We start from the raw sequence: 23,529 nt of genomic DNA, 5'->3' as shown, positions 1-23,529 counted from the left end.
TCAACAACTGAGATCTTCTCATGGCCAATCATCCAATTACTCATAGTGCAATAAAATTTGGAATGCGATTTGGGTGGCCAAGGTATGTAATAAAATCAAAACTTTCATTTGGAGAGCTTGTAGAGATATACTGCCTACAAAAGCAAATCTAGCTAGAAGAAAAATTTTGTTTGATGCTGGATGTGAATGTTGTGAGGATGGGGTGGAGTCAACAAACCATATTCTGCTAAGCTATACATATTCTGATATGGTTTGGAAGTCCATATGCTTAAGGGGGACCATATCTCATTGCACAAATCTTTCATTTGTGGATGTGGCTGATCAAATTATGTAAAGAAAAAATAACCCAGAGATTGCAATATTTTTCACAACTAGCTGGATGATTTGGAATAAGCAGAATGAGGCCCATTACGATACTCCACGCCCTGATCCCTCTTTTCTAGCCAGGTTTGCTGCAGCCCATGCTATATAATATTTGGAAGCTAATTATGGAAGCTTGTCTTGAGTTTGTAAGATAGTCTTGTTTTTCTTTGGCTTTCTTTGATGTAACTTTGCATATTGCTGCTGTTTTTGATAGGTGATGGGAAAGCTCTGTAGCTTGTGCAATTTTTTTTGGCTCTCCTTGATACTGTCTTATTTTTGTATAAATTTATTCTTTCATTGAATAAAATTCTGCCGTTTATTCTAAAAAAAAGAAAAAGAAAACAGCCTTTGCTTTTGATGTGCATTCCTGCCGTTCTTGGTCTTAATTAAAAGGCTTAAAATACTATAATTGATTAGACCCACATCGTATAAGAAACAGGAGAGGGAAGTCAAACAGGGAAATAAAAGACCATGTCAGGCCATTAACTAATTCATACCTTTCTCGGCCTTTTGGCTAAGATCAAGTGTAGTATCTGTTCTTATCAGTTTAATATCTGATATGTGGGTCATCGGCCCACACGATATTAAATTTATTTCTTGAGGGGGAGAGCCCACCACAGTAGCTTGCTATTGGGGCTCTTAAGCGTCGCCCATGCGTTGCACTGCTGCACGGGCCTGGCGCACCCCACCAATTCAAGTCTTAATATTTATGTAGTGAGTGGGCCGTAATGAACTTTTAGATGTTCATCTTAATTATTACGATAAATTCTCTATTTGAGACACTGTTGGCTTATTCAATAATTTTAAGGCTCAGATACAGTTGGGGTTTCATGCTAATTACCATATCTGATACAACATAACGCAATCTATATTGGTTCAGAATCTAAATGCCAATTGAAGAAGGCAGTCACTGGAACTGTAATAAGGGACAGGCATAGAGATAAGATAATATATAGAGGCAATTGGGCAAAAATTATGCAATTTGTTTATTTTTTTAAGGTGAAAATATCATTTCGGTCTCTACATTTTGGGGTCACAGTCAATTTGATATCTACATTTTTGTAACAATTAATTTAGTCATTGTTATTTTCAACTTAAATTCAATTTGGTCTCTATCGTTAACTCATTAATGGAAAATGTTTACGTGGTTAACGGTGTGCTTTGTTGGCATACACGTGGAAAAAAATATAAAATCAAATAATTAACATTTAAAAGGCCACATAAGCATTTCAATAACAGCAAAAAAGCCATGTTAGACCAAAAACTCTTATGGAAAAATTAATTAAAAAAAAAAAGAAAACGATTTTTTATAAAAAAAAAATCCTCAATTTCTTTAATTTTCTTGTGTATTCTTGCATTTTCTTAGCTACCAAATACAGCCAACAATACACCAATATGAAAATCCCTACCAAAATAAAATCTCCTCTCTCTCTAACTAAACCTTGACCACCATGGCCATTCCCTTCGTTTCTCACCGTGAAGCTCTCACAGCAAACCTCTCTTTCTCTCTCACTCTAAAGCGCTCTCTATCTCACTTTCTCTTACGCTCTCACTCACACAACCCAGTGTAACACCCCAAATATTTTTTTTAAAAGCAATTTTTCCAATGAGAATAATATCTTAATTGGACTTTATTTTTTTAACTAGTGTAGTTAACTATTTTATGGAGGAGTTTTGAATATTTGGGCATGTGTTAGTATTTAATTAATTTTGGAATGGGCGAATTTAAATATGGGAGAAACTTTATGGGTAAAGTTGTAATTTGATCCCAAGATATTTTGGAACAAGTGGTCCACAATGCTCCCATCAACACACCCCCTTTCTCTTATCACCATACGTATGCTCCTTCTCTCTATTTCTCTATCTTTCTATCTCACTTACGGCTGTCCAGACCAGATCGGAGCTTGACAACCCGGCCAAACCACCTGATGCCGACTCGATTCCAGTTCGAACCAAAGGTCCAGTTGGTCGGCAGTGGGTTTCAATTCTCAAGAATTGACACCGGCGGGTCAAGTGGAGGGTTTGCTACTCCAAAACTCGAGCAACTCGAACCCAACCATTGTTGTATAAAAAATCCGGTCAAATCCTACAAAATCAAGCTAGATTCGGCGAGATCTCGACCAATCAAGCTAGATCTAGTGGGATTTAGCCAGATCCGGCCAATTCTAGCAATTTTTAGTGAAAAATTTTAGATTCCAACGAAAAAAATTGAAGATACCGTTGAGATTTTCCAGATTTTGGCATGATTTTCCAAATCCCGGTGAGTTTTCCAGATTCCGGCATGATTTTCCAAATTCCTGCGACATTTTTTTTTTTTTGATGATTTTTTTTTTTACTCTGGCAACTGACCGAACCGACCAATGCTCACTCTCACTCGAAACCGACTCAATCAATTTTTTCTGCGGTCGGTTCCGAGTTTCTTTGCCCTCCACCCGACGCTGGTGGGTTGGGCCCAAAACTGACCCGGCCCGACCCGTGGACAGCCCTAATCTCACCCACCCATCGAAGCCCACACACCTACACACTCAAGCTCCCTCTATTTCTCTCACTCCCTCACCGGTAAACCAGCCATCTACCACCACTTTCGGTAGATTTCATCGGAGAACCCCATTAGAAATCCCATAAGCTCCATTATCTCAAACTTTAAAGGTATCTTTAACTATTTTGGTAGCTTTTCAAGTTGTTGTAAGATTTCTTTCTAATCTAAGCTACTTGAATGATATACATGTGATTGAGTACATGGGTTTTTGATTTGGTGGACTTAATTGGTGAATGGTTAAGGGTTTTCACAAATGGTGATCATTTGGGGTTTCTCCATGGTTAAAATTTGGGTTCCTTGAGCAATCATGTGGGTTGATTTTGTGGAAGTTTGGGTTGATTTTTGGAAGTGTGTTCTTTGCATTTTAAATGACTTTGGCAATTGTGGGTGTGAGTGGAGTGATAACTACGAATTTATGCAAGTTAAGTGTGAGCATGTGCTTTTGCATACCAAGTGTTTGATAAGTTGTTTATATGAGATTTTTGGGTTTGATTCCTTATTTTTAATATGCTTTAAATATGGTGGTTTTAATGTGAGTAAATTCTCAAATAATTTGGGCTAGTCTTACAACTATAGCAATTTTCTAAAGCTGTCATGACAGATTTGAGTCAGCCGCAATGCATGATTTTTAATAAATTACAGAAAAATCATTTTGGGCTGAATTTTCTGTGGTACATTGTATACATATAGGGGAATGTCTCCTTAAAGTTTTGAATTAATCGGATAACTTTTCATTGACCAAAATTTTTTTACAAAATGGCTGCCCTGCTATTTACTGAATCTGAAGGTAAGACTAAAACGTTGAGAAATTGTGGAATTAATCCCAAACCTCAGTTGATCTTATCTTGGCTTAAATATATTATTTAGTAGTCAAAGAGATTCATGAGTATGGTATATTATCTTATGATGCTTATTTTTGCAGTAATGAATTTAAAATGTTTTGGTTGTGTCAGCACTATGAGTTTCTTGGATGCTTGTTTGGTTCTCGTTTGGGTAGGGGTACTTGTCTTGGGATGGTCAAGCTAGGCTTTAGGGCCTTAGGTTTGATTTTTGAGGGAATCTTTTCCAATTTATGGAGACAATTTGATAGTGTAATTTTGTAGTAGGCCTTGTTATTAATAGGCTTGATACTTGTGCTTCTAGGTTCCAACATACTTGGTGATGGAACTAGTAACTTGATTGTTTAATGCGGTGCTTGGTTGAGGTTAATTTGGATTGGATTGTTGAGGTAAGTAGCTTTTTAATGGGATTTTGGAAAATAATCATGTTGCATAAATGTTGTTTTGGGTTAAATACATTTTGGAAAATAATTCTTGAAACTATGCTTCCTAAAAAGAGTTGTGTTGTGGTTATAGTAATTATATATGAAAAATGCATCATGTTTAATATTTGCATATAAGGAAATGCATGAATATTTGGCATGGAAAAGAAAAGTATCATTGAATTCATTTGATAGTGGATTTCATGGATTTATAGTATTATTTGGAAATACTAAAGATGTTTTGTCTTAAATTGTATTATTTGGGAAATTTATGCAAAATATTTATGACAAGAAATGGTTTTGAGGACTTTGAGAATATTGTGGATATTTGGTTATTGAAATATCTTATGAAACCACATGGAAGTAAACTATGTATTTGAAAACATTTAACTTGTGAGCTGTTGATGTGGGTTTGCCCTTGTGCTATGATGTTGGTGATTATCCCGTCCTTGTGACAACGTCTTTGTGACGTGTGATTACCCTGTCTTTGAGACGAGTGATTACCCCGTCTTCGTGAAGACAAGTCAGGTTGGAGGCTCCCACTTTGCATGACACAAGTAAATCCTTGAGTGTGTGGATGAGGTTGCTGCCCATATGGCCAAAAGACCACATGCAAAAGGGGTACTGTGTGACGTGTCATTCCCTGCTGCCCATGGGGGGAAGAGGTAAATCCTTGAGTGTGTGGGTGAGGCCAAGCAGGGCCAAGAGACCACATACAAAAGAGGTACTACATGACGTGTTATCCCCTGTTGCCCATGGGGGGGATAGGTAAATCCTTGAGGGTGTGGGTGAGGCTAGGCAGCGCCAATAGACCACATGCCAAAAGAGGTACATATCATGCTAGTGTGTTTGGGTTCCGACTTGTCCGTGGCGGTATGATGTCTTAGTGACATTTCTGTCTTAGTGGCACCTTGGGTGAAGTTTCTAGTTTTGAAATGGTATTGGATATTTTTATGTCTCACAGTGAATCAAATATAGTTTCATAGTTATTTTGGAAAGCTTAGTGCTATATTATCTCTATCATTCTCATCGTGTTGTTAATGAAATTGATTTTGCATAAATTAAATGAAAATTTCCAAATTATAGCATGCTTTGTAAAATGCTCATTATCATGAAACTTGTATTTCCCCCACCCCCATTAATTATGCTACTTACTAAGCTTTAGCTCATCCCACCCTCTAACAGCTTTTCAGATAAATTTGCTATACGTCGGGCATGAAGCTTGTTTTATTGGTGGTGACTGGAGCATTATGCTATTTGAGAGATTTATGCTAGTATTGGTTGGTGACTCAATTTACTAAATTATTCGAGGCCATACTAATTTTCCTAGAGGTTGGGCTCTTGAGGTTTGTTAGCCTTGGGCATGATAGGCCTAGAATTTTCTGTTGAGATTACGTATCTTAGAGAGGATCGTGATTTTGTGTTTATTTATTTGGAGCTTTGGATTTTCATGTATATTTGGAGACACATGATTTGTTGTTCGTATTGTTTGTAAGAGTGTCATAGAGCTTTGACTTATATTGTGGAGAGATCAATAAATTTATTTATTTTATCAAATGGAAAGAAAAAAAAAATCACTACAATACCTCTTGAAGGCTCGGTCTTTCTTGCTTTGGACCCTTTTGGGTTTGGGGCGTGACACCCAAACATCTAATCGGGCCTCCATGGCTGATCTAGCAAGCTCACCACCACCATCTCTAGTGGTGATTTCGTTCCTTTGCTCTTCCTCAATCTAGCCATAACTCTCTATTTGTTTCACCTAAACATTCTACTCTCTCTCTCTCTCTCTCTCTCTCTCTCAAACAGGTGTCTAGAGGAACATCTATGCCGCATGACTCGAGATATGTGATATGGAGGTTGTCAAGGTTGAATGTGAAATGGAGGTTGTCAAGGTTTCTAATTTGTGTAATTAGGATACACATTATTTGTGAATAAATGAATTTATTGTATGGGTTGCGAATCTATGATGTATGTGTTTGATCTATGGGAACTTGTACTTGATTGGGGGTTTGATTGGTTGTTTTTGTGTCTGGTTTTGTAAGGGGTTGGTTGGGATTTTGTAAATAATTTATTGTATGGTTTGGTAATCTGTAATGTTTGTAAAGGATTTTATTTTGGTTGGGATTTTTAGATTGGTGTATTGTTGGTTGTGTTTGGTAGACAAGAAAGTGCAAGAATACACAAAAATATTTAAGAAATTGAGGATTTTTTTTTTTAATAAAAAAAAATCATTTTCTTTATTTTTTTTTTTTCAAAATTAATTTTTTCAGATTAGTTTCTGGTTTGACATGGCTTTTTTTGTTGTTATTGAAATGCTTATGTGGCCTTTTAAATGTTAATTATTTGATTTTATATATATTTTTTGCCACATGTACGCCAACAAAGCACATTGTTAGCCATGTAGGCATTTTCTGTTAGTGAGTTAACGGTAGAGACCAAATTGATTATAAGTTAAAAATAACAGGGATCAAATTGATTGCTACGAAAATGTAGGGATCAAATTGACCGTGACCCCAAAATATAGGGACCAAAGTGATGTTTTCGCCTTTCTTTTATGGATTATATAAGATCATGAACTAGAAAACTTTTTTTCTTTTTGACTTCTAGATGAACATTTTTTTTAGTGATAAAATTACACTTGCACTAGTGACTCAATGTTGAATCTATATAACCTCACTCAATCCTATTATTAGTATTAGTAGAGGAGGAACTACCATTTGAATTTGGGCTCATTGACAAATAAATATTTTCTTAATGTTTTCTCTCATCCAAAGTTCAAGCTTATGGTTCTTAGATATGCTTAAGAGAACTTCTGTGATTTATAATTTATCTGTTGGCAAATATATTTCCCGTAGAATGTTCTCTACTGTGTTTGATAGTACATTTCTTGCTGCTTGCTTGCTTAGTAGCCATTGTCTTTTGTTTTAATATTGAGAAGGAAGATTTTCAAAAACAAAACAAGAAAAATTTGAGAAGGACAATAAAGTTTCACCCAGCCTAATGCCTTCTATACCTCAAGAGTGCTTGAGGCCAAATAATAATACAAAATGGTTGGCTGGCAATATTGAGTTGGTCCAATCCATTTCAGTCATTACTCATGAGAAAGGTTTTAAAATAGATTCGGTAAAGTTGTCATCTTTTTCGACTGAGGACAAGTAGATCAAAGGCATGTATTCAGCCAGCGAAAGACGTGTTAGTATTATGGGCAACAAAATTGGTTTCTCTAAAGTATGATTTACCCATCAACCAGAGAAATATTTGAAGATACTTCTAGGTTTCTTAATCAGGTTCTCCATAGACCAATGTGGTTGTGGCGCCAAGGGATGGTTCTGTAATGGGAGGATAACATTTAGAGCATCTCCTTCTTGAACCAAAAATTTATGTTGGAAGCCACACATGGCAAAGGGTTTTGATCCTTCATCGCTTGTGTCCAGGCAAAAATGACAACTCTCTTGTGATTCCTACCAATCACAGCTATGCATGCCCTTTCTTTTACTTTTGTTGGGGATTTTACTTGTAAATTTCAATGGATGATTGTGTACTCTAAGTTTACTTTGTATTAACTCAATGAATTGGCTTATGGCTCCATCACTTTAGAAACTCCCAAATGATATTTGTTAAGTAAATTGTTGTAGATAGAAACAGTGGAAGCATAAAAGAACACATGAAATTATGTGGTACAGTCTAACGGCTTATGTTTATGGAAGAAAGCCGTTAAGGGTTACGTTTTTACTGTATGCTCAAATCTTATATTACAATGAACCTTATATGGGTATTTATAAAAGGTTAGACCCTAAACTAACCATACATTGAACCATGATTAATAGACTTATAGTACAAGTAATGTTCTTGGCTTGCACACCAAGTAGGATTGGGCTTGAACCTAAACAATTAGGCTTGAGTATCTCTAACAAAGTCCTTAACTTTTATTTTTCCAAAAAACCGTAGTTCCAAACATGAGTAACTCAGATCACAGCTTTGCTGCAAATATCATACTATACCATGATTTCTCTGAAGATCTACATCTATTGAATTACATTTCTTGTAATGGCTTTGTAGTTTTAGCAAAGTCAATTGCCAAGAAAGGTTATCAAACAAATGGAGTTTGTAATTATGCAATGTTGTTCTCAAAAAAGAAAAAAAAAATTAAGCAATGTTGGCAGGGATTTAAAAATGTGAGGATAACATATACACTTTTTTAAGTGTAAGAAAATATTTAAAATAAGATTTTGTGATCTATTGCCTTTATTAATACCTCTATTAGATGCTATATATGTTACATGGCATGTATCAAATTGAAATTCTATCGTATTAATCTTCTACACTCTTTTTTATTTATTTTTTATTTTTTATGAATATTAACCTCCTGTCCTCTTTCGGGTGTGCATTATTTTCATGAAATTTGAACTTTACAAATTAAAAATTTTATTCAACTTTTTCGTAGTCTCTGTGGTTCAAGGCTATGAAATGTAGCTAGCCACTGATAAATAATAATTAAATATAACTAAGCTACAAGAGGTTACTGTGAGGTGTTCTGTGTGAGTAACAACTAACATTGGTAACATGACCGTAAATTGGTCTACTGAAGCAAGAGGGGTTTATATTCAACTAGCGTGTGTTTAGAGGCTTTTTTGTTTTTGTTTTTGTTTAAATTCAAAAAACAATTTGGATTTCCATATTATATTTGCTGTTCTTTCTTTGTATTTCTTTATACACAATGACTATTTGAAATATATACTAATTCTAACATAAAAAAAAAATGTTTCAAATTTGAACACCTAAAGAGAGTTAGAGGAAAATATTTTCTTTTTGATACAAAATATAAATTTTACTCTAACCTAATCTAAGTGTATATGTGTATGAAACTCCCTCTTGGAAACTTAAACCTTGACCCTTGTCTCCCACATCCCACAAGCACTTATATTTGTGGAGTGACTATCGCACCAAGGGTGTGCGGTGGTAAAATCTTTTCAAAATTATAAACTTGCATATAAAATAAAGAAACACATTTAAACATGCGAGTAAGAAAACATTAAAAAAAAAAAAAAAGAGTACTAAGAAAATTACCTTTGCTTATGTCTCAGTGTACATAACACCACTAAGGCATGGGAGAATGCATAAGTGGTTGAATTTGGACATTACACGTGGAACGACTATGAGCAAAGGAAGAGGAAGTGTTGGCTAAGGGATTTTGTCTTGGTCCGTGCTAAAGGTGTGACTGCCTTGGGAAGGAAATAAGATTTGCACCTGATATGGTACTTAAGCACCCACAAAAAGAGAAATAGTGACTTTCTAAGGTCAGAAGCTATGAGGACACCCTTTATTGGTTGAATGCATGTTGGACCACGTCAAAGACACATGTATCAATCATAGTACTCCTGATGTCCCTCTCAATGTCTAGGACTTGTTTTCCAAGCAGTGGCAAAGTCACCTACCCACGGGTCCTAGTGCCACGTTGGTGCAATTCCTATCCTCTAGTCAGCAGATAATATCATAGCTGTGAAAATGTCCAAAATAAAGAAATGATGACTTGACATCTATCTTTTTACTCAGTCATATTCCTCAGATTATAAGAGGAACATGTAGTAGTATTTTTAGGGCAAGAACCCAAGTAGATACTGGTAGAAGAGAGTTGGGAGCTAGTAGGAGGAAGGAACAACCTTGTTGTAAAAAATTGATCTCTTTTCACACATAATACAATCTGAATAAAGCAAGAACATTACATTCTTGCTCAAACCATGGTTTTTCATCCCTTCTCTAGGGTTTTTCACATACACCCTGTGTTTCTTTCATCATCGGTTCCTTCTTCTTGTTTAAATTTGCGTCTTTTTCATGTCTTACCATCACTTTCCTATTCTTGTTCAAGTGTCATGTCAAAGCTAGCATCTTGTCAAGCTTTCTCATGTAGATGTACTGTTAGATAATTTATTTTACTTCCCTATATAAGCTCAAATCTAATTTGCACGTACACTCAAACTCTCTTTACATCTAATTTTATATATAAAGTTAGATATATAATTAAAATTTTTTATGGTTTATTTATATTGGACTCCTATTTTCTACACTAAATTAATTCGCTTCGTACAAAAATTTAAAAACATAAATTAGATGAAACACGTGGCGCAAAATTAGACTCTAATTGAAATCCAATTTGAAATCTAATTGGATTTTCTCTTAGTTTTGGCTTTTAATATATACTAGTGTGTAGTCCCGTGCATATGCAAGGGTACAATTAAAAACAATCACAATTATAAATTTTTTTTTAGAAGAGATTCAAATAATACATAGTATTAGCTTACACTTTTTAAACCATACATTTCTAAAATATGTAATGGTTTCTCATTATATATATATGTGTGTGTGTGCACATTTGATTTAGAATTTAATTGGACTTAGACTCTTCAGTTTTTTCACCCAATAATTCACCCCAATTGAAATCCAATTGGATTTGGACTCTTCGACTTTTACACTCAACAATTCACTTGGCACAAAATTACAAATTAATGGGACACTTGGCGCAAAATTGATAATCCAATTAATATTTAATTGGATTTTTTCCGAGTTTTGGCTATTAAAAGGATCCCGTAATATACTAATTTTTTTTCCCATAATTCTTTCTTCTCATCACTTGTTCCAACTTCAAATTTAATATCATATAAGCGGTGTTGAAGTAAATCTTTTTGTATTTTGGTTTTGAATCGTAGTTTTGTTGTGTTTTATTATTTTTTGAGATACTTTTTGGGAAATTTGGATCTTAGGAAGAAAATAAGTTGGGTTTGAGAAAGTTAGTTTAAAACTAAAAGAATAAATTTCAATTTCTAACACGCTTTTAAATGATGTACAAAATGTTATAAATAATTATTATTAAGAAATGAATATTTTTCCTAACTTGCCTTTGCATTCTTGAGAAATATTGTATTTTTTTAATTAGTTAATTTTGGTACTACAGAATTTGTTTACCATCTTTGTATTAAACTTTCCTTCGCATTGTGCATGTTTGTGACTACTTACTATTAATAACAATACACATAATCATAAACAAAAGAACAATAAACTTCAATATAATATTAAAAATAAGGGTAAATTCCACAAACCTACCCTGAGGTTTGGACTAATACGAATAAAGTCCACAGCATTTAAAAAGTGACCAAACGGTTTGTAACACCGTTATTATTATTATTATTATTATTATTTGGTTCTTTGTTCTTTCCTCTTTGCAAAATTGCCTCTCTCTCTCTCTCTCTATATCTCTCTCTCTTTCTCTAAGTACAGAACCCACAAAGCCAGCGATCACTAACCACTGACCACCAGCAAAACCCATAAAACCATCAACCACTAGCAAAGCAACAACATCAACAAAACCCATAAACCCAGAGCCACCGACCATCGATCACCAACAAAACTCACAAACCCATTAGCAATACCGACCACCTCACAACAAACCCAGTCCAGAAACACAAACCAAAACCCACAAAAATCCAACACACCCACAAAAAACCAAATTCTCTATCATCAATCCAAACCAAAACCGACCCACTACAAAACCCACCACCACAACGCCACCGCAAAGAGGAAGAGAGAAGAGAAATTGCAAACCCACCACCACGATGCCGGATTTGAGTAGAGGAGATTGAAATGTCACCGGATTTGAGCGGAGGAGAGTGAAACGTTACTAGTCTAAGCTTAAACATCGCCAGATCTAAGCGGGTTTTTGGAACTCCTCTCACTCACTACTCACTAAAACTCAAACGCACCGCTCAAAACTTAGGCTTTGATAAACCACCATGCCGGTGACTGAAACACACACTAGTAACAATGGTGGTGACAAACGTGAAATCGGAGACAATGGCTCTGATGGACGAGGAGCGCCTTGGAGGCCGAGATGAACGCCATTATCGACCGCCTCTGCTGGCCTGGTGGCCCTGGCCTTTCGGCAATCTTGTCGATTCCGAGGTCTCTTTCTTCTTTATCTTTCAATTTTTGATTTTTTGAAATTGTGAGTTGTGAGTGATAATATGTACTCAGAGAGAGAGAGAGAGAGGCAGTTCTGGAGAGAGGAAAGAACAAAGAAAAATGAAAAAAAAAAAAAAAAAGTAACGGTGTTACAAACCGTTTGGGAAAAAGGACCAAAACGGTCACTTTTCAAATGTTGTGGACTTTATTGGTATTAGTCCAAACCTCATGGTAGGTTTGTGGAATTTACCCTAAAAATAATAATGATGGTAATGATGATGATGATGATGATACTTCTTGATTGTGATTTTGTGAGTGGGTCAGGTCGTCAAACCACGCAACATTATTCGGGTCGGGTCGGGTCGTCAAACCGGATTAAACAAAACTAGACTCCACAAAGCCCAACACAATAGCCATCATGGCCCATGACTCATGGGGTGAGGGGAAAATGGTGAAGAGAGCCTCGGAATTACTTCAAGAGTACCACAATATGCCACAGAAGTTCCCAAGGAATATAGTGTCTAAAGAAGAGATTCGATGGAAAGCACCACCTGAGTATATTTTTAAGATCAACTTTGACGATGCAATTTTTGAGGATTTGTCTTTGGCTAGGTTAGGCATAGTCATTCGGGATTCTTCAGGACTTGTTATTGCAGCTCTTGATTAATAGATTAGACTCTCTAATTTTGTTGATATGGTGGAGGCTATGGTTGCCAGCAGGGCGCGGTTTTTCTAAAGAAATCAATACTTCACAAGTTGAAGTGGAGGGTAACACTCTTAGAGCAGTGGCGGAGCCAAGTTTTTTTTTTTCGAGGGGTGGGGGGACCGTATACAACAACCCTCTCAAGTAAAAAAAAAAAAAAAAAAATCATGACAAAAAAAATCTGTCATAAATTATCTTTCATAATTCTAAAAGAAAACAATGTTTATTTTTTAGATTCAAAATTATCTTTCTATGACAAAAAATGTGGTAATTGTACTGATATGAAACAGTAATCCATGAGAGAATACTTTTGTTTTTTACACTTATAAAATAATATAAAATAGTAGTTTTTTTTTTGAGAATGAATATAAAATAGTAGTTGATTGGGTGAATATGGCAATAAAATAATAGTTTTAGTGAAAAATAATAATTTATGTTGTTAAAACATTAGGGCTCGTTTGGTAATGTTATTTTAGGAACATTGTTTGTATTTTTTGGAAATACGTGTGAGTGAAAAAGTGTGTAATATTGTTTAAAAACTAAAAACATGTGTTTAAACACATATACCAAACAGCCTATAGAACTTGCAAATTGTATCACAGATTCACAATTCACAATTTTAAAAACACACCGGCTTTTATTTTGTTTTGGTTTGCACATATTCACAAAATCTCACTTTACATCTCAAACATGAAATATGAAGAGAGAGAGAGATTATTGCACATTGATTAGTGATGACTGATCTGGAGGCAGCCGACATTGGTAGTTGGTAGTAACAACTTAGGGGTGGAGAGGCAAATTGTCAAGGACTAGAAAGTTGGGAAGAGGCGTAAGGTCTCATCTTCTTCCTTTTTTTTTTTTTTTTTTTTTTTTTTTTTTTTTTTTTTTCAGATTTGGGTTTTTGTTTAACAGTTCATGTTTAGACTTTAGATGAAAGAAGAATCCTTATTATATATATATATATATATATATTGTAGATTTGAATTTTTTTTTTCCTTCTTTATATTAATTTTTTGAGGGGTTTTTTTTTTTTCATCTCTCTTTTTTACCAAATTCAAAATTTAAGGCTGAACTAACTAAATTTGTGTAGTGTATTTGTTTTCCTCAAAAATCTAGGTGGCCCGCAAATATATTTTGCATATAATTTATGATTTTGTTAAGACTGTAAGAAGGAATTTCAAAAAGTCAGGGGGCATGGCCATATTATTGAAGAGACTAGACATTTAGGGTTTGTTTGGTAACGTTGTTTGAATAACAGTTTTTGTTGTTTAAACAACATAACATATATTTCCATAACATTTTTTCGCCTATTTTTATAACACTTAAACAACATTACCAATCAGACCCTTAATGTTTTTTTATCATTTGTTGTAGTTTTCATCATGTTAAAAGGGAGGGTAATAAGTTAGCCCATGCACTTGTTAGAAGTTAGAGCAATTTTATTTGCAGACACTGATATGTAGTTAGAAGATCTAACACTAGATTTGGAAGATGTATTCCAAAGTAATTTATTTTAATCAAATTTCTTACCTTCTAAAAAAAAAATTATTCAACTTTTGCATAGTTTTGATGGTTCAAACCACCAATAAATATAGGCGTAAATGCACTTTTAGTCCCTATATTTTGGCTTTTTTCCATTTTGGTTCCTACATTTTAATTTTACCACTTTTAATCCCTAAACCAATTAACGCGTGTTATTTTCGTCATTTCCGTCAGTCAACTAATGGAAATATCTGAGGTGGCTGCCGGAGGAATTAAAATATTATATAAAAAAATGCCGCATCAACATCTATTTTTTTTAAAAAAAATTTATCAATTTTAACTAAATAAAAAAAGAAAAAATAGCATTAAAAACAATAAAATACATAAATTTAGATCTAATTCATTTTGAACAAGAACATGATCACAGATTTAAACATCAACATAAGAACATAAGAGCACAAACCCAGAACCAAACACAAACTCAAATTTAAAAACACAAAGAACACAATAACAAACTATTTTAAACAAACTAAATAATAATAAAAATTTAAAACAGATTGTTTAAAAAAGAAATTAAATTAAAAAAAAAAATCTTTACATTATGTTCTTCCCAATCATCATGAAGAACATGTTCATGTTCTTCCTTAAATAATATGTTTGGTTGCTGAGGAAATTTAAAAAAATCAAGAACATGCCAACCTGGAACACGTAAAATCAAAGGGCACAAATCTACAAAATACAAAGACCTTCAAAGATTCAAAACACAAAGAACACAAACCCAAACCCAACCCTCAATCTCTAGCAAACCCAGAACATCACATGAAAAATCAAACCCTTCATACAAACATCAAACCCATAAACAAACCCAGAAAAATTCGAGAAACTAACCCACAAATTTGAGAAACCCATAAACAAACCCATAAATTCCAAGCATAGAAAAATTCGAGAAACTAACTCGCAAATTCAAGGAACCCATAAACAAATCCAGAAATTTTAAACCCAGAAAAATTCGAGAAACTAACCCACAAATTCCAGAAACCTAGAAACAAACCCACAAATCTCCACCGCAATTTCCGCCACAAATCTTCCACCTATCTCCACCGCACCACTGAGATCGGTTCTACCACCTATCTCTAGTGCAATCTCTACCACCGAGCTGAGAGATTGAGAGACGAAAGAGAGAGACCCACTGATATAATAGAGACCCACTGATCTGTGAGAGATTGGAGGTAAATGCACTTTAAACCCAAATCCAAACCACCGCCGACCTCAGCCCCTCTCTCTCTACCCAAATCCAAACCACCACATCTCAGCCTCTCTTTCTCTAAACCCAGATCAAAGCCATATCCCAAAAACTACAACCTGAACTTGAAGAGAAAAAGAAATGAGAGAAAACAAAGAGGGAGAGAGCGGAGTTTGAGTGTTTGACTCAAGAGAGAGAGAGAGAGAGAGAGAGAGAGAGAGGAAAATGAAAATGAGTTTGAGTTTTGTGTTTATTGATGATGTTGTGTTTGGTTGACAAGAAAATTTAAGAAAAATTAAGATAGTTTGAGAGAGCGAATTGGGTTGTTGCTCGTTTTGCTAAAGATGGATTGATGGGTTTGTGTTTGTATTCTTGCTAGATTTGTGCTTGTGTTTTTGCTGGATTTGTTTGCATTTGTGTTTGTGTTCTTGCTTAATCTTGTGTTTGTTTTCTAAGAAAAAAAAAAAAAGAAGAGAAAATGTCAAACAAAGGAAATTTTTCTTCTTGTTCTTAAATTTGGATTTGTGTTCTTATTGTTCTTGTTCAAGGCACTCTTAAATCTCAATTCACGATATATATATATATATATTTTAATTCTGTTTTTAATTTTTTTATTTAGTTAAAATTTATAAATTAATTTTTTTAATTTAAATGCTAATGTGGCATTTTTTAATGCTAAAATAAATTTTTTTATTATTATTTTAATAGTGCCATAAGCTTTTTCTGTTAGTTGACTGACGGCAAGGACTGATATAACACACGCTAATTGGTTTAGGGTCTAAAAGTGGCAAAATTAAAATGTGGGGACCAAAATGAAAAAAAGTCAAAATGTATGGATTAAAAGTGCATTTACGCCATAAATATAAGAAAACTACAAGAGGAAACTTGGGGATATGAGGCTTTTGCCCTTATTTTGCAAAAATAATAGCAATATGTCTATATTTTGAAACTATTTAGATTTGTGTCTCTGTTTTTGAAACTCGATATCCTCAAAATCGAGTTAAATATAAATTTTTAATTGAAACTCAACTTTCGTAAAATCGAGTTTCACTTAATTTTTTTTTAAAAATTAAGTGGCAAAATATGCATAGAACTCAACATTACTAATGTCGAGTTCCACTTATAACTCGATTTTTTTTAAAATCGAGTACTAAAACAAGGACACAAATCTAAATAATTTCAAAACAGAGATATTGTGTTAGATTTTTTACAAAATAAGGGCAAAAGCCCAATATCCCCCACTGAGAGGTGTTCTGTGTGCGTGGGGGTAACATGGGTAAGTGAACAGTGTAGTGCTATAGCTAATTAGATAGGCATTAAAGATCTACTGCAGCGAAAGGGGTATGCATTTTATGAACCAAGGGACCTTGAAGGGTACTAGCTGTAAATACCTTTTACTTGAAACCATCCCCATCCATATCTATTTGCCCACACTGAAACAGCCTTTGGTTTTGATGTGAAAAGCTGCAAGTTGGAAGAACAAAACAAAGAATCTAAATGCCAATTGAAGAAGGCAGTCACTGGAACTGTAATAAGGGACAGGCATAGAGATAAGATAATATACGGCCACAATGAATCGTCGCTGCCGTTGTTGGTCTTAAACTATTAATTGATTAGTCCCACATCGTATAAGAAATAGGAGAGGGAAGTAAATCAGGAAATAAAAGACCATGTCAGGCCTCTGACCAATTCATACCTTTCTCGGCCTTTTGGCTAAGATCAAGTGTAGTATCTGTTCTTATCAGTTTAATATCTGATATGTGGGTCATCGGCCCACACGATATTAAATTTATTTCTTGAGGGGGAGAGCCCACCACAGTAGCTTGCTACTGGGGCTCTTAAGCGTCGCCCATGCGTTGCACTGCTGCACGGGCCTGGCGCACCCCACCAATTCAAGTCTTAATATTTATGAAGTCAGTGGGCCGCATTGAACTCTTAGAGGTTCATCTGATCAAATTGATACAATTATTGAAGGCTTATTCAATTCTAATATCCAAACTTGTAACTTGAGGTAAAATTCAAATTTAATTATAAAACTTCACCATCACGACCCATTATAATATCATTATATTCCAAACACAAAATTGAACTAAAATAAATGGAAATTAAACCAAAATAAACTGAAACCCATCCCAAACCCAATGGAAAACCCATTTGGAAACAACATTGGTTTTCTTAGGCAAATGCAAAATAGCCATCATTTGGAACCAGCACCGGTTTTCTTAGGCACTACCTAAGTCTTCTTGTTGTCTCTCATTGTGTTCCCAGCCAATTCCAACGCTTAAAATTCACCACATAAGCTTTAAATCAATAACAAGAAGTACCTATCAAAAAAAAATAAAAAAATAACAAGAAGTAAAATTAAAGAAACAAATATAACATAATGTTAAACAGTAAACTGTAAATTGACCTTTGGTGACAAGATATTTGAATGCTCGTCCATGGAGACTTGAGTGGAGGGAGTTTTCAGATTTGAGCCATGGAGGCTGGGGGGGGGGGGGTTGGTGGGGGTGTGTTGAGAGTGTGTGTGTTCTGATGTGCAGGTAGGCTAAAATAATTTTAAAGATGAATAAAAAATGATTATTTAAAGAAAATAGAGTGTGTAGGGATAATCTGATGCAAGTATTTTTGCAAAATGATTGTTTAAAATAGAAAAAAAATAGGTTCTCATGCTAAAATAAACGAAAAATTTTAGACCAACTGATGCAAACGCTCTAACAGAAAATAAGTCACAAAGTAATCTATAAAGGCAACTGTGGCAACATTATGAAATTTGTTTATTTCTCTTTTCTCATATATAGAAACATGCAATGTTACAAGAAACTAGAAAACAGTTTAAATGTTGGACGCAGTTGGAAAGTTTAAATAGATAGCTAATCAGTAATCATGAAATGAATTATGTATTTTTTTTTTCTTTTGTTTTTAATTTCCTAGATGATTTTTTTTTTTTTTTGGTGATAAAATTATACATGCACTAATGAGTCTTGACTCTATGATTCTATAACCTTACTCTCTATCCTATTATTAGTAGAGTAGGGAACTATCATTTGAATTTGGGCTTATCGGAAAAATAAATCTTTTCTTAAGGTTCTCTCATTCAAAATTCAAGCTTATGGTTCTTAGATATGCTTAAGAGAACTTTTGTGACTTATCATCTAATCTGTTGACAAGTATTATTTTCTGTAGAAAGTTCTCAAAAGCCAAAACTGCTCTTGTGGGGGCCAGTTACTCAGGAAGTATTGTTAAAAACGGTATTAACTGGGCCTATGGCCCTATCCGAGGATGTTGGACCATCCGAGAAGGCCCAAATAAGGCTATGAGTAGAATAAAGTTAAGAGAGGAGTAGAGGCAATGTGAGATGGGTCCAATAAGTGTCCGAGATGAATCTGAGTACCTTATCATCACGAACTTACTTCGGGGCAGCGTCACCGCTAAGAGTAGGACATTGGACCAGGGATAAGGATAAAAAGGCAGACAAATATCTTCAAAAGCTGCGACCTCCACATTGATTGCCTCTCAACCAACTCTCTGGCCGCATTAATGTGGAAGTGATGACTGAACAGTGATCAAGCAGCCTTACAGCTACTAGTTGATGGTTCTAGGAAGTGTTAGATGGGATAGGAAGGAATCCCCCTAATCTAGCATACACGTGTGTGGTAAGGATGACACGAAGATTGCAGTATATAACCTGGAAGAATGCACTGAAAGCAGGATTGGAACTCGGATATAATTTCTGTCTTGAAGAAAACCATATAAAACAAAGAACTTAGTTTGTTCCGAAGACAAATTAGATAATCTTATTTGTGTCAAACCATCTTGAATCGTTAAGTTTAATTGTTTTTCTTCTGAGGTAAATTTAGTTCTTCTATCCACGCTCTACAAATTTATTATTTGGGCCGTTAGAGTTTAAACCCAATTCGGTTTTGGGATCAATACAATTTCAGTCCTTACAATTGGCGCCGTCTGTGGGAAGAGCTTGATTTAGATTAAAGGAAATCCGGTTATAACGTTCATGATGGAGGAAGCGGGTCTACATCACTTCGCAGCAGGACCACACCAGGTAGATGCTAACCTGCACGAAGCAGAGTCAAGAGGTTCCCAGCATGAAAATCCACAACGGAGCCTCGAATGGAGAGAGGGCCGTGAGGGGAGTGTGCGCACAACTCATACCAGCAAAAGTCACTCTCGTGGGAAGAGTCACGTTTCCCATGTAAAGAAGGACAGGAACATGCAGCGTGAGATTGACGAGTTGAAAAGAGAGTTGCGCCACGCCCGACGAAGACATTCCCCGCTTGGCTCCCAACCATCATTTGAAGAGACAGATGGAGCTAGTTATAGACGAAGATCCAGGACTCCGCCTAGTGAAACTTTTTCCTATGAAGAGGAATACAGCCATCGATGTAGGTGCAAAAGCCCGCCTCGTAGGGGCTTGGGGAACAACGCCATAAACAAAGCGTTAAACCAAGTTTCCAAATCACCTTTCACAAGAAATATTGAGGAGGCGATTCTTCCTCGGCGATTCCTTCAGCCTACATTCACCCTATATGATGGTCAGATAGACCCAGTAGAGCACGTTAGCCATTTTAGCCAAAGGATGGCTATCTACTCCAAAGATGAGGCCTTGATGTGCAAGGTTTTTCCATCAAGTTTGGGTCCGGTGGCAATGAGATGGTTTAACGGTTTAAGGGCCAACTCTATTGAGTCCTTCAAAAAACTTACTCGAGCTTTTGGCATTCGCTTTATTACTTGTAGCAGGGTTCCTCGGCCTTTGAGGTCCTTGCTGTCTATGTCCATGTGAGGGGGCGAGACTCTTAAAGCTTATTCGGACAGATACTGAGAAATGTTTAATGAGATAGAGGGAGAGCATGATGATGTGACCATAAGTACTTTCAAGGCTGGTCTTCTAGCCGAGTATGATTTAAGAAAATCTCTAACTGGTAAACCTGTTACTAGTGTACACCAACTGATGGATTGGATTGACAAGTATAAAAGAGTAGAAGAAGATCAACTGCAGGGAAAGGGAAAGGGAAAGGCTAAGGTAATCCTTCAGGATAGGAGGGATTTCAGGTCGGACCACTACAATAATAACCGACCTAGGAAAGACTTTGTTGGGAAATCAGGTTCTGCTGACACTCAAGCGGTTAATGTTGTGTTTCGGGAGCAGGTGCGACAAGTATTGGAGAAGATCAAGAATGAGCCATTTTTTAAATGGCCAAACAAAATGGCAGGAGAGCCTAAGAGACGCAACCAAAATCTTTATTGCCACTATCATCAAGATCATGGGCACACAACTGAGGATTGCAGGAATTTATGGGACCATTTGAAGCAGCTAGTCCGAGAAGGGAAGTTGAAGCAACTCTTGCATCATTCCAGTGGTCAGATAGGCCAGGCAGGCTCCGAGATGCGTGGGGATGCCTCTTTGAGACTCCCCCTTGGCACAATAAATATTATTTTTACTGCCTTAGGGAGGACTGCATCTTGTCCTTCCAGGGTACTGTCGGTGTTACAATCTCCAGCCGAGGAGCACAGCAAAGCATCTAAAAGAGTCAGGATGGACATCCTACTGATTTTGGGCTTTTCGGATGAGGACAAGGTTAGAACCATACAACCCCATGATGATGCTCTGGTGGTCACACTGAGAATTGGTGGGTACGATGTAAAAAGGGTGATGATTGATCAAGGCAGTGTTGTTGATATAATGTACCCATATTTGTATAAGGGGCTAGGTTTGAGGCCTGAGAACTTAGCAGCCTACAGTTTCCCTCTGGTGAGTTTTGAGGGAAGGATGGTCGTTCCAAAAGGCCAGATCAGATTACCTGTACAAACCGGTATGGATGTGGTGGAGGTGGACTTCATCGTTGTTGACGTTTTCTCTCCGTATACGGCTATTATGGGCAGACCTTGGCTTCATACCCTGGGAGTAGTCTCATCTACTCTACATCAGAAGGTGAAGTACCCATCTGGGGGCCAAGTTTTAGAGATAGTAGGAAGTCAGGTTGCAGCCTGGCAATACCTGGTAGCGGCTATACAACATCGGCCAGAGGCAAAGACCTCGGCTATCGCTGATAATAGATTATAGCAATTAAAAGCCCCAGCATTACCCTTAAATGGAATAGCCGACGAGGTAAAGTGTGAAGATTTAGGAAGGATAATTATTGCTGATGATTCGGAGAGATTTTTCCAGGTTGGGGCTAATCTGCCTTCACAGGAGAAGGAGCGATTGCTGCAATTCCTCAGAGAAAATGTCGATGTGTTCGCATGGAGCCCATATGAAGCCCCAGGCATAGATCTGAGTTTCATCTGTCATCGACTCAATGTGAATCCTACCATTATTCCGAAAAGACAGCCACCTCGGCGCTCATCAAAAGAGCACGCCGAAGCTGTCAGAAGTGAGGTGGCCAAGCTCAAGCAGGCCGGGGCTATCAAAGAAGTATTTTACCCTCAATGGCTAGCCAATACAGTGGTGGTGAAAAAGAAGACTGGGAAATGGCGAGTGTGCGTGGACTTCACGGACCTCAATAAGGCTTGTTCTAAGGATTCTTTTCCTATGTCGAAGATAGATCAGTTGGTAGATGTAACGGTTGGTCATCCTCGGATGAGTTTTTTGGATGCCTTCCAAGGATATCACCAAATACCGTTAGCATTGGACAATCAAGAGAAGACAACTTTTGTCACCCCCATTGGAAACTATCATTACAAAGTGATGCCCTTTGGTTTGAAAAATGCAGGATCTACTTATCAACTGATGATGACTAAAATGTTCGAACCACAGCTGGGCAGAAACATTGAAGTCTATATCGATGATATAGTTGTGAAGAGTAAGGTGGTGTCCGAGCATGTGGAAGATCTTACGAGCATTTTTGGAATATTGAGAAAGCATAAGCTACATCTGAATGCCTCAAATTGTTCCTTTGGTGTAGGCTCCGGAAGGTTCTTAGGGTACATGGTGATTCATAGGGGAATTGAGGTGAACCCAGAACAGATTAAGACCATTAACGATTTACAAGCACCTCGAAATCTGAAAGAGGTGCAGAAACTGACAGGAATGACTGCTGCTTTGAACCGATTTATCTCCAGGTCGGCTGAGAGGTGTCGCCCCTTTTTCCTTCTATTGCCTAAGTGGAAAGGATTTGAGTGGACCGAGGAATGTGCTGCGGCATTTCAGCAGTTGAAAGAGTATCTGTCCAGGCCGCCTATCATGTCTAGCCCTGAGGTGGATGATGTTTTATTTGCTTATCTGGCAGTTGCCTCTCATGCAGTTAGTTTTGTCTTAATACGAGAGGATAGTGGCGTCCAAAGACCAGTTTATTACGTAAATAAGTCACTTCACGAAGCCGAGGTGAGATACTTACCATTGGAAAAGGCCATCTTAGCGGTGGTCCATGCCACACGTAAACTCCCACATTATTTCTAGGCCCACACTATAGTAGTTTTAACTTAGCTACCACTCAAGTCCATACTTAGAAGTGCAGATTATACTGGGAGGATTGCTAAGTGGGGCACAGTCCTAGGTGCTTTTGACATCAAGTATATGCCTCGCACCTTGGTGAAAGGTCAGATCCTCACCGACCTAGTAGCCGAGTTCGCTGAGTGTCCAGAAGAAGTTGACATGAAGTAAAGTGACATGGATGAAAAATCAGTTGGTTTGATCTCCACCAAAGGCGCTTCCTCATGGAGAGTATATGTGGACGGAGCGGCAAACCAACAGGGGGTAGGATTAGGGCTAGTTCTGATATCCCCTGAAGAGATCATCATTGAAAAATCCTTGAGGCTGAGATTCTCAGTTACTAACAACGAAGCAGAGTATGAAACTTTGTTGATGAGAATGAGTATGGTCCAGAAAATGGGTGGAAAAGTAGTAGAATTATTCTCGGATTCAAGATTGATAGTCGGCCAGGTGAAAGGGGAACTGGAGGCTCGGGATGCAAGAATGCAGGAATATTTGAGTCACGTTAGGCGTATGCAAACGAAGTTTGAATCTTTTG

The 23,529-nt window shown here is 36.5% G+C and overlaps 2 non-coding genes across 2 annotated transcripts; both read left to right on the top strand.

Moving 5' to 3' along the window:
• Positions 1-856: 856 nt before the first annotated feature.
• LOC115954337 lies at positions 857-1,052 on the top strand. Its single transcript, XR_004083883.1, has one exon. It is a non-coding gene; the product is annotated as a U2 spliceosomal RNA (small nuclear RNA).
• Positions 1,053-17,236: 16,184 nt separating this feature from the next.
• Positions 17,237-17,432, top strand: LOC115954336. The gene has a single exon (XR_004083882.1). It is a non-coding gene; the product is annotated as a U2 spliceosomal RNA (small nuclear RNA).
• The last annotated feature ends 6,097 nt before the right edge of the window (positions 17,433-23,529 follow it).

Source organism: Quercus lobata, chromosome 7, assembly GCF_001633185.2.
Source record: "Quercus lobata isolate SW786 chromosome 7, ValleyOak3.0 Primary Assembly, whole genome shotgun sequence".
NCBI classification, from domain to species: Eukaryota; Viridiplantae; Streptophyta; class Magnoliopsida; order Fagales; family Fagaceae; genus Quercus; species Quercus lobata.
The sequence above is the reverse complement of the archived record's forward strand: the minus strand, read 5'-3'. Positions and strand labels throughout refer to the sequence as shown.